This window comes from Nomascus leucogenys, chromosome 3, assembly GCF_006542625.1.
Source record: "Nomascus leucogenys isolate Asia chromosome 3, Asia_NLE_v1, whole genome shotgun sequence".
NCBI classification, from domain to species: Eukaryota; Metazoa; Chordata; class Mammalia; order Primates; family Hylobatidae; genus Nomascus; species Nomascus leucogenys.
This window is the reverse complement of record NC_044383.1, coordinates 95677789-95691642: the sequence shown is the minus strand read 5'-3', so window position 1 is coordinate 95691642 and position 13854 is coordinate 95677789. Positions and strand designations below refer to the sequence as shown.

The 13854-nt window shown below is 45.6% G+C and overlaps 1 non-coding gene and 1 pseudogene across 1 annotated transcript; both read left to right on the top strand.

Annotated features, from left to right (window-relative positions):
- The first annotated feature begins 1376 nt into the window (after positions 1-1376).
- LOC115834580 lies at positions 1377-1478 on the top strand. Its single transcript, XR_004029520.1, has one exon. It is a non-coding gene; the product is annotated as a small nucleolar RNA U13 (small nucleolar RNA).
- Positions 1479-1876: 398 nt separating this feature from the next.
- Positions 1877-4336, top strand: LOC101177533 (annotated as a pseudogene).
- Positions 4337-13854: the final 9518 nt, after the last annotated feature.

The window sequence follows — 13854 nt, the reverse complement described above, 5'->3', positions numbered from 1 at the left end:
AGCAAGGACTGAACCAGTCCTTCCTTGGCCTCTGAGAAGCACATGTGTCCCTGGAGCCACTGGGCTCTCTACCAAGTGCTATCCTTTACTTCTTATCTGTTATTTCCTGCCATTTCCAGTCCTGCCTGCAGTGAGCAGCCATCGGCTGAGAAGAGCAGAGATGACTGCAGAAAGCTTTAGGTGCTCAGTACATGAAGCATAGCCTGGTTCTCAGCCCCACAAGGAGACTTGCCCCTGCCCCTTGTGGATGGCCTGCCAATTATCTGGCCTGGCAGTTCCCCAACCTGCTCAACACTGTCCCCTTTCATTCGCCTTCAGCTGACCACTTCTGGGCCACACCCAAGACTTTATTATCCTCTGAAACCATATCACCTCCAAAGTCTTAACTTTCCCAGCTCCATATTTTATTCCTCCAGTTTTCTGAGTCATCCACTCTCACTAAACTTCCCTTCCTTTATTCCCCCAAAATAGGTTCCTTGACATCATCCAGTCCTCTGGTCTCCCCTTCCATCTGTCAGCTCCTTTCTGACCTCCCTCCCTTCCCTACCCAGACTGGATCTCACAGTCAAGCATAGGAAACACTCTCTCCCCAGCACCTTCAATTCTCTGCTGCTTTGTACTCACAACCCACCTACCTATCAGAGCCCCAGTTCTGGGTCCCTCCAAATACTCAGCTTGCTGTTTCTGATGGCATGCTGCTAAGCACAGCTGGAGGAAATCACACTGCTAATTATACTGATGGAAATGGTTTCCAGCCTGAGGTATGTCACCCCGGAACAATCCTTTTCCTTTCCTGTGATCAGCTCTTCTTGTTTCATAATTCCAAGCCTTCTTTAAGGCCCCCATACCAAATTCCTGCCAGCAGATCATGACATGGTCTGCTATTTCATGATCAAATTAAAGGCCACTGCTGGAACTCCCTCCCCTTCCTGATGGCCTATTTCCCCAAGCCCCACCCCCACCCCTAATACACACACACCCTCCCTTTCAACCAGGGTCAAAGTCAGAGGTGCACATCTTGGATATAAAATGAAGACAGCGTTTGCCCTCCATGCTCCTACCTTCCAGAAGCAGCTGGGAACCATGACACTGTGGTAGCAGCATGGCTAATGGAAGCGTATGGCAGTGCAGAGGACGCCCAATAAGAAGCACCTGAGCCTTATTGGGAGGCTGGTGGAAGAAATTCACAGCTGAGGCTTCTGAGCTGTGATTTCTCATCTCCCTCCATATCCCTTTGTCCCAATGACATTGTCATCTTTTCCCCTCCATTAAAAAATTGTGGTAAAATATGCATAACACAAAATTTACCATTTTAGCCCTTTTTTGTTTTTGTTTTTTTCAGAGCAGGAGTGGAAGTTTATTTAAAAGGCTTGAGGATTCTTTTGTAGTTCATGAGCCTGATGATTGGGTGTTCACACGTGTGTGAGATATGCTACTCTTGAACCTTGTTACAACATCGTCACATTACCTGTCTGACCTCAAACTGCTACTGGGTGAACTGCAAGAAAGGTAAAATCTGTCACTCAGGACACGTGGAATTTCTGCGCCGTTTATGTATTGTGGGGAGAAACACCCAAATTCTCCCAATACATTGCAAGTCCCGTAGGACAGGCACGCATCTGATGGCCTTGAAGAAGTGTTCATTGTATTTGCTGAACCCCCTGAAAGGCCAGGCACGCCACCAACACATCTCAGATTAGTTGAGCGACAGGGCCAACCACGTGCTCTCCACGCCGCCTCTGCTCCAGGCGCGCTCACACAGACTCCCCTATAATTTTTCCAGGAAGCCATTGGATAGGGCAGAGGTGGCAGCTCTGCCAGCAGCTGCTTCTTCACCGGCAGTGCCGAGTGAGAACGCTGCCTGTGCTTCCTGGAAATGGGCTTCAGCTCCTCTAAGGTCGTGGCACAGCTGGACCCCAAGACTGAGTCGCCGCCCAGGAAGCGGGACTGGGCAACGGGGCCGGGGTCTGGCCGGGGTCGGGGCCGGGGTCTGGCCGGGGTCAGAGCCGAAACCGGAGTCCGAGTCAGAGGGGAAGCCAGGGCCGGGGCCAGGCTCCAAGAGGCCGCAGGGGTCCCAGACAGAGCGTAGCTCGATGCCACAAGGTTCGGGGCCGGGGAGGTCCCGGAGTGGGATCAGGAACCGGAATCGCTACCGGGCGGGGCTTCAGGGCAGCCCTCGGAGCGGCGACCGTCGCTGGGGCAGGGGCAGGGGCAGGGGCCACAGCCATCCCCGGCGTTGGAGGGGGACAATGCACCCCTGCCAGAGGTGGAAACCCTGGAGACCCCGTCTGCTGGTGCCACTGCCACACCGACTGCCTGGAGGCGCCGCTCTTCTTCCAGTGGCCGAGGTGGCAGGTGGACGCGCACCCCTGGATCTTCCTGCTGGCGCCCGTGATGCTGACGGCCGTGCTGGGCGCCAGCTTCCTTCACCTGCCCAAGGACGAAGAGGAAGATCTGGAGGAGCAGTGCACCCCGGTGGAGAGCCCGGCCAAGGCGGAGAGACGCTTTGTGCAGGGCTATTTCACCACCAACGATTCCTACCGCCTCTCCACCTCCAGGAGGTGCACTCAGGCCAATTTCACCTGGATTCTGGTGGGCTCCCACAGCAACCCACTGCTGGAACCGGACATCTTTGCGAAGTCAGTAAATTGGACAGCACGGTGCAGGATCTACGTGTGGCACAGGGAAACGGAAGCCAGATCCAGTACGAGCAGGTGTGCGTGAGGTACAAGAGGCTCTGTGTGTCCCCCAACCCGTTGCTGGATGTCTGGCAAGTGGACAAAACGTTCGACCTGAGCTACAACCACAGTGAGCATCCCTCTGTCTGATCGGCTTCTTTGGAGGACACATCTTGGGATGTAACTGGCATAGGTAATGGGCCAGTTCCTCCTGCAGGCCAAAGCCATGTGGCTGCTGAACTGCCTGAAGAGCACCCTGAGGACAACGTGCAGAGCGAGATGGCTCACCCATTCCGTCAACCAATTTAGCAACATTAACAACAGTCTGGCCTTGAAGAAAATTGAGGTACCTGGTAGTTCAGGTTTACAGGGAGGTCAGGGGAATGTGGGAGGGATGAGGAAGACTTGCTCCGAGAACCCTAACAAAAGCACTGCATGACTACTTGATGGGGTCCTTGCCTCACAGCTGGGTTTGCTCTACTGTATTTGGTACTTAATCTGACTTTCTTTCTTTCTTTTTTTTTTTTTTTTCAGGTGAATCTCGCTGTGTCACCAGGCTGCAGTGCAGTGGCACGATCTCGGCTCACTGCAAACTCTGCCTCCCAGGTTCAAGCGATTCTCCTGCCTCAGCCTCCCGAGTAGCTGGGATTACAGGTGCCCGCAACCATGCCCAGCTAATTTTTGCATTTTTAGTAGATACAGGGTTTCACCATGTTGGGCAGGCTGGTCTCGAACTCCTGACCTCAGGTGATCCACCTGCCTTGGCTTCCCAACGTGTTGAGATTACAGGCATGAGCCACCATGCCTGGCCAATCCAACTTTCTTAAATTAACACTGTTGGGGCCAGGTATGGTGGCTCACACCTGTAGTCCCAGCACTTTGGGAGGCCAAGGCAGGTGGATCACCTGAGGTCAGGAGTTCGAGACCAGCCTGGCTAACATGGTGAAACCCTGTTTCTACTAAAAATTTTAAAAAAAATTAGCCAGGCATGGTGGCGCATGCCTATAATCTCAGCTATTCCGGAGGCTGAGGCAGAAGAATTGCTTGAACCCAGGAGGTAGAGGTTGCAGTGAGCCAAGATCGCGCCATTGCACTCCAGCTTGGGCAACAAGAGCGAAACTCCATCTCAAAATAAATAAATAAGTAAATAAAAAAAACTGATGGATGCCAGAAATCATGAATCCTTGGTAACATTCAGGTCGATAACACAAATCTTGTGTCCACCACATGAGGCTGTTTAGTACAGACATTGATGTTCATGTTTGATTTAGGGGGTTGGTTTCTAACTAAATTACAGTACTTTGAAATTCTACTTTTAGTTGAAGTTTTTGTTGGTTTTGGGAAGTCCCCAAAACTTACTTGGAGCTCACTGAGTATATTTTTTGTGGCAGGTGGTCCACTTTACATTGCTTTCCAGACAGCTGGAATTTGAGGCAACTTCTATGACAGTGATCCCTTTGTTTCACCTGGCACACGTTCTAATCATACAGTTTGCTAATCATATTATTGTTGCTGCAAGTTCTGGATTGAAAGTATCATCTGTGAGCCTCAAGAGGTGGCTGAACTGGCCCACCCCACTCTCACCGATGATGAGGATCTTCAGGGTGGTCAGCACATCCTCGTCCATCCTGACCCTGCTTGGCTCCGAGCCCAGCTAGCCGCCCAGGGCCCACCTCTCAGCCATTTTAGCCATTTTTAAGTGTATAGCTCCATGGAACTGAGTACATTCACAGTGTTGTGCAACTATCGCTACCATCCATCTCCAGGACTTTTTTCGTCTTCCAAAACTGAAAGTTTGTGTCCATTAAACAATAATGGCACTGCTCTCTTTTCATCCACCCAAGCCAGAGATTCTGAGTGACATCCTAGATTCCTCCGTCTCCCTCAGCTTCTTATTATATCCGCCATCTGGCCTAGCTGATTTCACCTTCTAAACATCTCTTGTCTGTACAATTTTAGTAGCTTCCTACATAATGTCACTGACAATCATCTTGCTCCATTTCTCCCAATGACCTGAAGGACAAACACAGACTTCTGGCTCTTTCCTCACCCTTCGATACATTCTGTTTCCCATTGCTGCCCTCACATACTCTGGATATGAGCACCGCACAAGTCCACATGCTGTCTCACACCTCTGTTCCTTTGCACATGTGATTCTCCCAGCTTAAGCTGAATTTCTTTTCCCTGTCTCCCTGGACCACTAGTTGTCATTCAAGACCCAAGTTAAGCATCCCCTCTTCCCTGAAGCCTTTTTTGCTCCCCATCCCCATCAACCCAATCCTTCAGATAATACTGTTTCTTGGTGGGTGCTTTCATTAAACATTTATTTTACTTTATTCTTTATCACAGTGTACTGTAATTACCTATTTCCCGTTGCTGGGGAAGGACCAGCACTTGATACCAAGGCTGCTATATACTGTTGTTCAGGTTGTACCCTAAGGCAACAAGCGATGGCCAAGATCCAACCTGTACTTTACTTGCTAGAGGCTTTTCCCTGGGATGAGCCCACACCTGCCCAGAGGAAGGGGTGCTGCCTTCTAATTTGCACAAAGTAGCTGTATGGGATGACAGTGGCTCTACCTGTCACAAAGTAAGGGCTCAATTAATGTTAGCATCCTCTCTCTGTTCATCAGCAAATGCAGCTTCTCCTGGAGTGGATTGAAGTGTCATCCTAGGCCTCAGACTGCAGTCTTCTCTGGGCCATGAAGGGAATGGAAGCCTCAAGGGACTTCCTGCTTAGGAAGAGGGCTCCCCTTGACTCCTTCTCTACCGGGGCAGGGGTGTCTTTGCTAAACCAAACACAGTACATTACAGCCTTTGCAGAATTAAGTAGGATTATAGAATTTTACGGGCTCTTCTAGTCAAGGATGGCAAACCCGCAGCATGGAAATTACCTTTCTGCCTTCCCTTGAGCATGGCAGACATTGCCAATCAATTACAATTACTCTCACAAACTTGAGATGCCTCAGAATCCTCAGCAGGGCCACTAATGCATTGTTTGAACTGACATTTAGAATAAACCTTATTTCTTATCTTCATTCTAACTCAACCCCTTATTTTATGAATGAGATGAGGACCTCTTTCCTCTATGGCCCTCACTCCTCAACTCTGTCCCTTCATCTCTAGTTAACTCTGGCTTGGGATGATTCCTATTTGCCATGTCCTGAGCAGTCTTAAAAATGGCCCCTTTCCATAAAGTATTTCTTCAGCAGTCCTATTCCTTGGAATCATGCTCTAGATAACTTAGCACCAAGAATCATAACATGTTCAACTTCAGAGAGCTGCTTCTTCAATTTCCTCAGTCATTAGACGAAGAGATTGAAAAAGCAGTCAAACAGCCTATAAACAAAGAACCCCTTCTGGGTTCAAATACAAAGATACTCTTATTCTTGGAGTATTAACTCTTCCTTTTGCCCTTTTGGACAAGAATATTAAGGTCAAGTGCAGTAAAGGGAGCAAAGATTTAATATTAAACTTAACATGCCTCTCCCCAGGGAGAAGTAGGGCCAAGGAAGGAGAGTAATAAACACTGAAGCAAATTACGCACCTGGGGTCAGTCTTGAGGCCCTCCTTGGAGTCCCTCAACCCCTTCTTCTCCTGTGGTTGCCCTGCCATGAAAAAGGTGTCCCTGATGGTAGGAAAATCTTCCAGAAGATCTCTCAGGCTATTGCAGTATGCCATGATCTGACCCCGAAGAGCAGAGTGAGACATGCGGTGGTTAAACCTGAAAGTCAGAAGAGAGGATGTCCAGAAGGAGAATCCAAATTCTTCCACCTCTCACAGAAGCTCCAGAATCTACATCCCTGGAGGACTTTTCAAAGAGAAAGAGTACTTCTATCAAGAAGGAATTTCCATTTGGGTCAGGTGGCTATTGCCTGAAGGCAGAGGCATGAACCCCTTCATAACGACCCCTATCCTTCACTTCCAATGCTTCTATGCACGTCAAAGGACAGTTTAACTTGGTTTTACCCAATAAAACTGCTAGTTATTACATTTAGAGTCAGAGAAATCAGCATGTGTTATTCACATATACTATACTTACTTCTGACAATATTCAACTATAACATCTCTCTTGACTTTTCCAATTTCATCCTGTGATAAAGGAGAATGATAGTTTTAGTAGACAATTGGCTATAAGAACTCCCCACCCTAGTACATGTGTACAAACTTAAAGCAGACTTCAAGCAGGAAAAGGCTACAGAGCTGAGACATTCTTTCTGGGTTAAGCTTGTTGGGAGGCACTCCTGTGTCTCTCTCCCACTCCTACCCATCTTGCTGATTATGCCAAGGATGCAAGGCCCTGACCACTTTACCTCACAACCATTTCTCAGGGTTGTGTTTGCAGAGAGCAATCTTGAGTGATAAGGTAATGTCTCCCTCCAGGAAAAAGAGAAGGCTTATTATAAAAGAGGTGGGTTCCCCAAGCTCAGTGCTTTTCACTTGTGACACAAGCCACTACCTGCATGTAGGCTCCTCCACACTATCCCCATGGGACTGGCACGAACATGAAGATCACATTGCCTACTCTGCTGTGCACAATAAAATTCTTTGTCTCTGACAAAGGAGTCTTGTGTGCCTTCTGCCAGCAGCCATGGAACAGTAACAGGTTAACTTATTAGACAGTAAGTAGTCCCCAGACCCTGACCAAATTAATACAGGTAATTATATTGCCTGAGCTCTTTCTGATCTGATAGGTGTGGAATAATCCTGAAGGGCAGTTCATGAATGATTATATTTTTTCCACTTGGTCAATATTTTTTGAGAATTGCTTATTAGAAGGGACCCTTTGCTTCTATTATTGCTGAGCAGTAATTGCTGGCCCTCGTCATATCCCATCTGTAGAACTAAATTAAGTAAATTTAAGTCTTTCCTTTAAAGTCACAAGTAGGGAAGAAAGCCTAGAATTATAAATCTTGTCATTCTCCTCCTAAATAACTATGTATTACCATAATGATTTTCTCATCAAAAAATTAATAATGAAACGATATTCACAAAATTAAGGAATAATTTTTACTGATTAAAGTTTTGAGTTTTAGTATTTTTCAATAGATTAGGCTAATATAAAAACTTTAAATACAAACATAGTGGTAGTGTCTGAAAAACCAAGATAACCAGATGGTTATCAGGTGACCAGATGGGTAAGAGCCATTGTTTACCTTGTCTAATCCCCGAACCCCTGTGGGTCACTCAAGAGTGGGCTAATGTTCCAGTGCAGGTGCTGAAACTAGTTCATTTAGAAAGTGACAAAACAGAGGCCGGGTGTGGTGGCTCACGCCTATAATCCCAGCACTTTGGGAGGCCGAGGCGGGTGGATCACGAGGTCAGGAGATCAAGACCATCCTGGCTAACATGGTGAAACCCCGTCTCTACTAAAAATACAAAAATTAGCCGGGCGTGGTGGCAGGCACCTATAGTCCCGGCTACTTGGGAGGCTGAGGCAGAAGAATGGCGTGAACCTGGGAGGTGGAGCTTGCAGTGAGGCAAGATCACACCACTGCACTCCAGCCTGGGCTACAGAGTGAGACTCCGTCTCAAAACAAAAAAAGAAATTTATATAGAAAGTGACAAAAAAAAATGTGGCATTGGGAAAATGCATACATTTTTAAAGCATGACTGTAATCCACTTGAACTGATTCCTTTCTACTTCTTATTGAACTTCCCTTTTCACTTCTTTACAATATATTTCCAATGGTCCTAGCCAAATAGGATGAAAGCATCAGATCAACAGATTCCAAGTGAAGAATTTTCATTTGCTCAAATACAAAAGAGGACCAGAGCTTTAGGCAGCATTTCTCACTACACACTCCCAGGGCTCTTCGTTCTGTCGGCCATAGTTTGTTTCCTCAGGAGGAAGGTGTTCAGCAGCATGTCCTGCAGCCCCACCTTTTCCAGTTGAATAGACACAAAGGCCTCTGGAGCCCTGACAAGTGAACAGAAACATGGGAGCCCAAGGCAGGAGGTATGTGGACATGGATCAGAAAGACAATGTGTATACTGGGCATTGCAACAGGAGGGCAGGTGGCTGTGTCTCCATGGTTCTTGCCTGTTTCGGGTGTTTCTGATTATTCACCAGGGATGAGGATGTGTCACCATCCTGCTTGGGGACCCTCTGTGCCTGAAGCATGCTTCAGCAGTCCTTTCTCAGTCCTAAGCCCAGTATTTGTACTACCCATCTCCCTTTGCATTCTCCTAGCCTTGACTGTAGGGATATTTAGATTGAAGTGGCCTCCCAAGGATCCTCTTGACTAGACATGTTGGTCTTAAATCTTCCATCCACACATTGGAAATGTGGACTTTAATGCACTTGAACTCTGGCCATGTGTCAGATTAACAGCATCTTGAGTAGTAGAGTTGCTTTGCCTGTTATTATTTTTTATTCTAAATTTGCTAGAATTCAATTACAGTGTCATTTGTAGGCCTCGATAAAATACTCTGACTAATCATACTACAGAGTATGATTTACAGAGTATTCAGACAGAGTATCATACAGAGTATTACAAAGTAATTCATACTATAGAGTATGAACGTCTCTCTTTCTCTGTCATGGTGAAAAGAGATCCAGACAGAATAGGGCATCTCTGATTTATAGACATGTCTCTGGAGAGGTCGTGCCTCTCTGACAATAATTCACCATCCTATTATTCTAAGCAATGTTAAAACCTTTGTTAGAACAGTGAGGACAGGCTGGGCATGGTGGCTCATGCCTGTAATCCCAGCCCTTTGGGAGGCTGAGGCGGGCAGATTACTTGAGGTCAGGAGTTCAAGACCAGCCTGGCCAACATGATGAAACCCCATCTCTACTAAAAATACAAAAATTAGCCAGGTATGATGGTGCATGCCTGTAGTCCCAGCTACCCGGGAGGCTGAGGCAGGAGAATTATTTGAACACAGGAGGCGGAGGATGCAGTGCACCAAGATCAGGCCACTGCACTCCAGCTTTCCCGCCTGGGTGACAGAGCAAGACTCCATCATAAAAAAAAAAAAAAAAACGGCCGGGTGCGGTGGCTCACGCCTATAATCCCAGCACTTTGGGAGACCTAGGCTGGCAGATCACAAGGTCAGGAGATCAAGACCATCCTGGCCAACATGGTGAAACCCCATCTATAATAAAAATACAAAATATTTAGTTGAGCATGGTGGCGCGTGCGTATTATCCCAGCTACTAGGGAGGCTGAGGCAGGAGAATCACTTGAACCCAGGAGGTGGAGGTTGCAGTGAGCCGAGACCGTGCCACTGCCCTCCAGCCTGGTGACAGAGCGAGACTCCATCTAAAAAAAAAAAAAAAGGACAGTTCTGTTCTTCTCAATTTAAATAGATTTGGAGAACTTGGAAAGGCCTTCCTTGTGATATACACTCTTTGGAGTCTGAAAAATATACAGAGAGAGAAGAAGGGAAGTGAAAGAGAAAAGAGAAGAGGGGAGGAAAAAGAGAAGAGGTTAAAATGAGGGACTGTTCACTGTCCTTTATTGACTGGAGTATATTGGAAGGAGCTGAGCCCTCTCAGTATCCATACAAGGTCTTTATATAAGATGCTAGTCACTCCGAGGGTTTAGACTCCTTCAATCCCCCCAATACTATTAATTGACTTAAAAGAGGACACTTTGGTTATTCTAAGCAGTATCCCTCCTTCCATCTCACCAGGTACAGTACCTTTTGGTAGCCTGAAATCTTTCTGGAGAATGAGTAAGGGTATCTGGGACTTTTGGAGTTGGAGCTATCAGCGAGCTGTCTATGCCGTTCACAATTCTGGAATGTCTTCTTCTGGTTGGGCCCATTCCACCATGATTTCTCAGATCTGAACTTATTTCCTAAAATATTTTAAACCAAAGTAAGTTAAATTTTTGGGCATATAAGTCCTGAAGTACTGCTGTAAAATGAGCTCACAGCCACAACTGATCCCCAACACATGTAAAGGCCTGGGTACATGTGACAGGGGAGTAGAAAGAAGAGGAGGGGAGGAGACGGAAAGGGAAAAGAGTGGAGTGGAGAAGGAGAGATATCACTTTGCGCAATTAAGAGGTGAGGCACTAAGTGTGATTATTTTCAGAAGAGAGTGCAGTTGTCTAACGTGCTCTGAGAAAAAAATCTCCATTCTACGAAGTGGCTAGATAGTATGCTCTGTATATAGTAGTCTTTCAAGGAATACCAATAATAGTTTTCATGGCTAGAAGATCTGAAAAGTTCCCACAGGTCACCTAGGCAGATGGAAGTGGGCTTTATATGCCACCATGCACAACATAATGACAAAGAAGGGAGGGAGAAGGGAGAGGGAGAAAAAGAGGAGAAGGAGGGAGAAGGGAATGAGGAATGGGGAAATAAAAGGGAAATTCATGTCTTCCAATATTCCAGCTCCATTGGCTATGGAGCAGCAGGCCATGTTGGATGGAACTCATTTATATTTTTCTAAACTACTAACTAAAAGAAAAAGGTTAAAGCTTTGAAGGAAAGATCATTCTTCAGTGAAAGACACAAGGAGTTACCCATAGCAGAATTACCATAGGAGACATAAGGAGAAAAAGAAAAAAGATCCTAGGTAAAAAAATCTAAAGTTTTTAACCAGATTTTTTTCTGAAGACCCTTGAGGTATCCCAGTCTCTTGGAAATAGGAGCATCTGCCAGTTCAGGGGACCGGGGAGGTCTTACAAGGTCATGAGTGAGGGCAGAGGTAAGAAAGCACACGCTCTGCAATCAGATCCTGGTGCTGACACTGAGCTGCTCATCTTGTCTCTTTTTCTTAAAATTTCAGAACTTGTTTCCTCACCCAGAAAAAGAAGATAACGCCCCCCCATCGCATGGGGCAGTGAGAGGACTCCATGAGTCCACCTATTTCTATCACCTAGCTTACTGCCTGCCTGGGCCACAGAAGCTGCTGAATTAAATCATTAACTCCCTGACCCCCCACCTAGACTCTCCATTCCAACCATGCCCAGTGTTCATACTCATCTCTATCCTCAGTTGCTTCCTCTTGTCCAAGTCTCTTCCTACAAATGTGTTCACATTTTTTTATTCTTTACTCTTCCTACCCTTTCAAGTTTCTTCCTCAATTCTTAAAGAGCTACTATGGCCTGAATGTTTGTGTCCCTCCAAAACTCATATGTTGAAGTTCTAACCCCAAAGTGATAGTGTTTGGAGATGGGGCCTTTGGGAAGTAATAAAGTTTAAATGAGGTCATAAGGGTTGGGCCTTAGTCTGACATGGCGCTGCGCTTATAAAAGAGGAAGAGACACTGGGGCTCTCCTTCACTTGTTTCCCACCCATCCGTCCTTTAGTGTGAGCACACAGTGTAAGGAAGCCATGTACAAGCCAGAAAGAGAGCCCTCACCAGAAAACAACCATGCTGGCACCCTGATCTCAGACCTCCAGCCTCCAGAACTGGGAGAAAATAAATTTCTACCTCTTAGTCCATGGTATTTTGTTATGGCAGCCTTAGCAGACTAATACAAGAGCAATAAACACGCACTCCTTCACGCCTATCAGCCTCTTCTTGCTCCTTTACTCTGGCACTCTAGCTTTCACTCTGACTTCATTAGCAGAACTGCTCTCAGAGTCAGCAAGAAGTTTTTGTGGCCTCATTTTAATCCCTATCCTCCGAGTTTTCACTCTACATTCAAATCTATTGGATTCCTTTTTCTTCTTCTAAAAATAATAGCTTTATTGATACATAATTGACATTCAATAAACAACACATATTTAAAGCATTCAGTTGGATTAGCTTTGGCGTATGTACTCAATTGTGTAACCATCATCACAATCAAATTATGACCATAGCCACCCTTCCCACCTTACCTCTTCCTTAAGCAATCACTGCTTGGCTTTCTGCAACTATAGATGAGAATGCATTTCCTAGAATTTAATATGCATGGAATCGTGCATTATGTGCCCTTTTTTGTCTTCATATTATTGTGGATATAAATATTTTACTTGTTTGTATTGCTGAGTAGTACTATTCTGTCATATGGATGTACTACAATTTGTTTATCCATTCACTTGTTGATGGGCATTTGGATTCTTTCCAGTTCTTGGCTATTATGAATAAAACTGCTATAAACATATTGTGTAAAAATGTTTGTATAAACGTGTGCTTTCATTTCTCTTGGTTAAATACCTAGGAGAGGAATGGCTGGATCATATGGTAAGTATATGTTCAATTTTTTTAAGAAACTGCCAAACTGTTTTCCAAGGTGGCTGCACTATTTTGCATTTCCGTTAGCAGTGTGTGAGAGGCCCAGGTCCTCCACAACCTTGCCAATACTCAGATGGTCAGTCTTTTACATTTTAACCATTCTAAAGGGCATGTAGAAGTTTCTCAATAGGGTTTCAGTTTGCATTTGCTAATGACTGACAGTGTTGAACATCTTTTCATGCTTATTTGTCATCTGTACATCTTTGGTGACTTTTTCTTTCTTGCAATGTTCTCTTCCTTTGGCTTTGGTGGCAGTGCACAATTTGCTCTCCATCTCTTTCCTTTCTTGCTCGCTTCCCTTTCTTCCCCTGCACTCTTTCTTTGTCTCCATCATTTATTCATCCTTATTATGTCATCAGTCCTCTTGTTGTTTCACACTTGTAAGAGAAGCAATGTGTGTGTGTATTATAGTATACCATTTTATAATGAAGTAGTCACAAAATGCATTTTAGCCAAGAGTCATGAACACATCCTAGAAGATACAAGTTGAATCTTGGAGGCAAAAAAATAAAATGGGAGGGTGGGATGTGGTAAACTAAGGTTAACATTTTCTGATAAATATGAGTAGAAGCAGAGAGACATGAAATAGCACAAAATGTTTAGGATACTTAAAATAGAGGGCAGGAGAAGTGACAGAATAGAGGGCTGGGATCAAGAAGTGAAGGTCTTGCATGCCTAGCCAAGGATGTTGAGTTTTGCTCTTTGGTCTACAAGAAGCCACTGAAGGGATTTAATCAAGGAGGCATAGTTTCTCTGGTCACTGTGTGGAGGACAGATATGGTTGAGGGCAGAGGTAGTGGTGCAAGGCATGAACCCAGAGGGATGGAGGCCACTTAGAAGGCCATTACAGTCACACAAGTGAGATAATGAGAATTTGAACTAAGGCAGTGAGGATGGAGAAGAGGGGCCATATTCAATAAATATGTAGAGTGTGATATTGGCAAGAGGTAGTGCTTGATTGATCTAAAGTAAGAAAGCCAGAGGAGTTGAGGA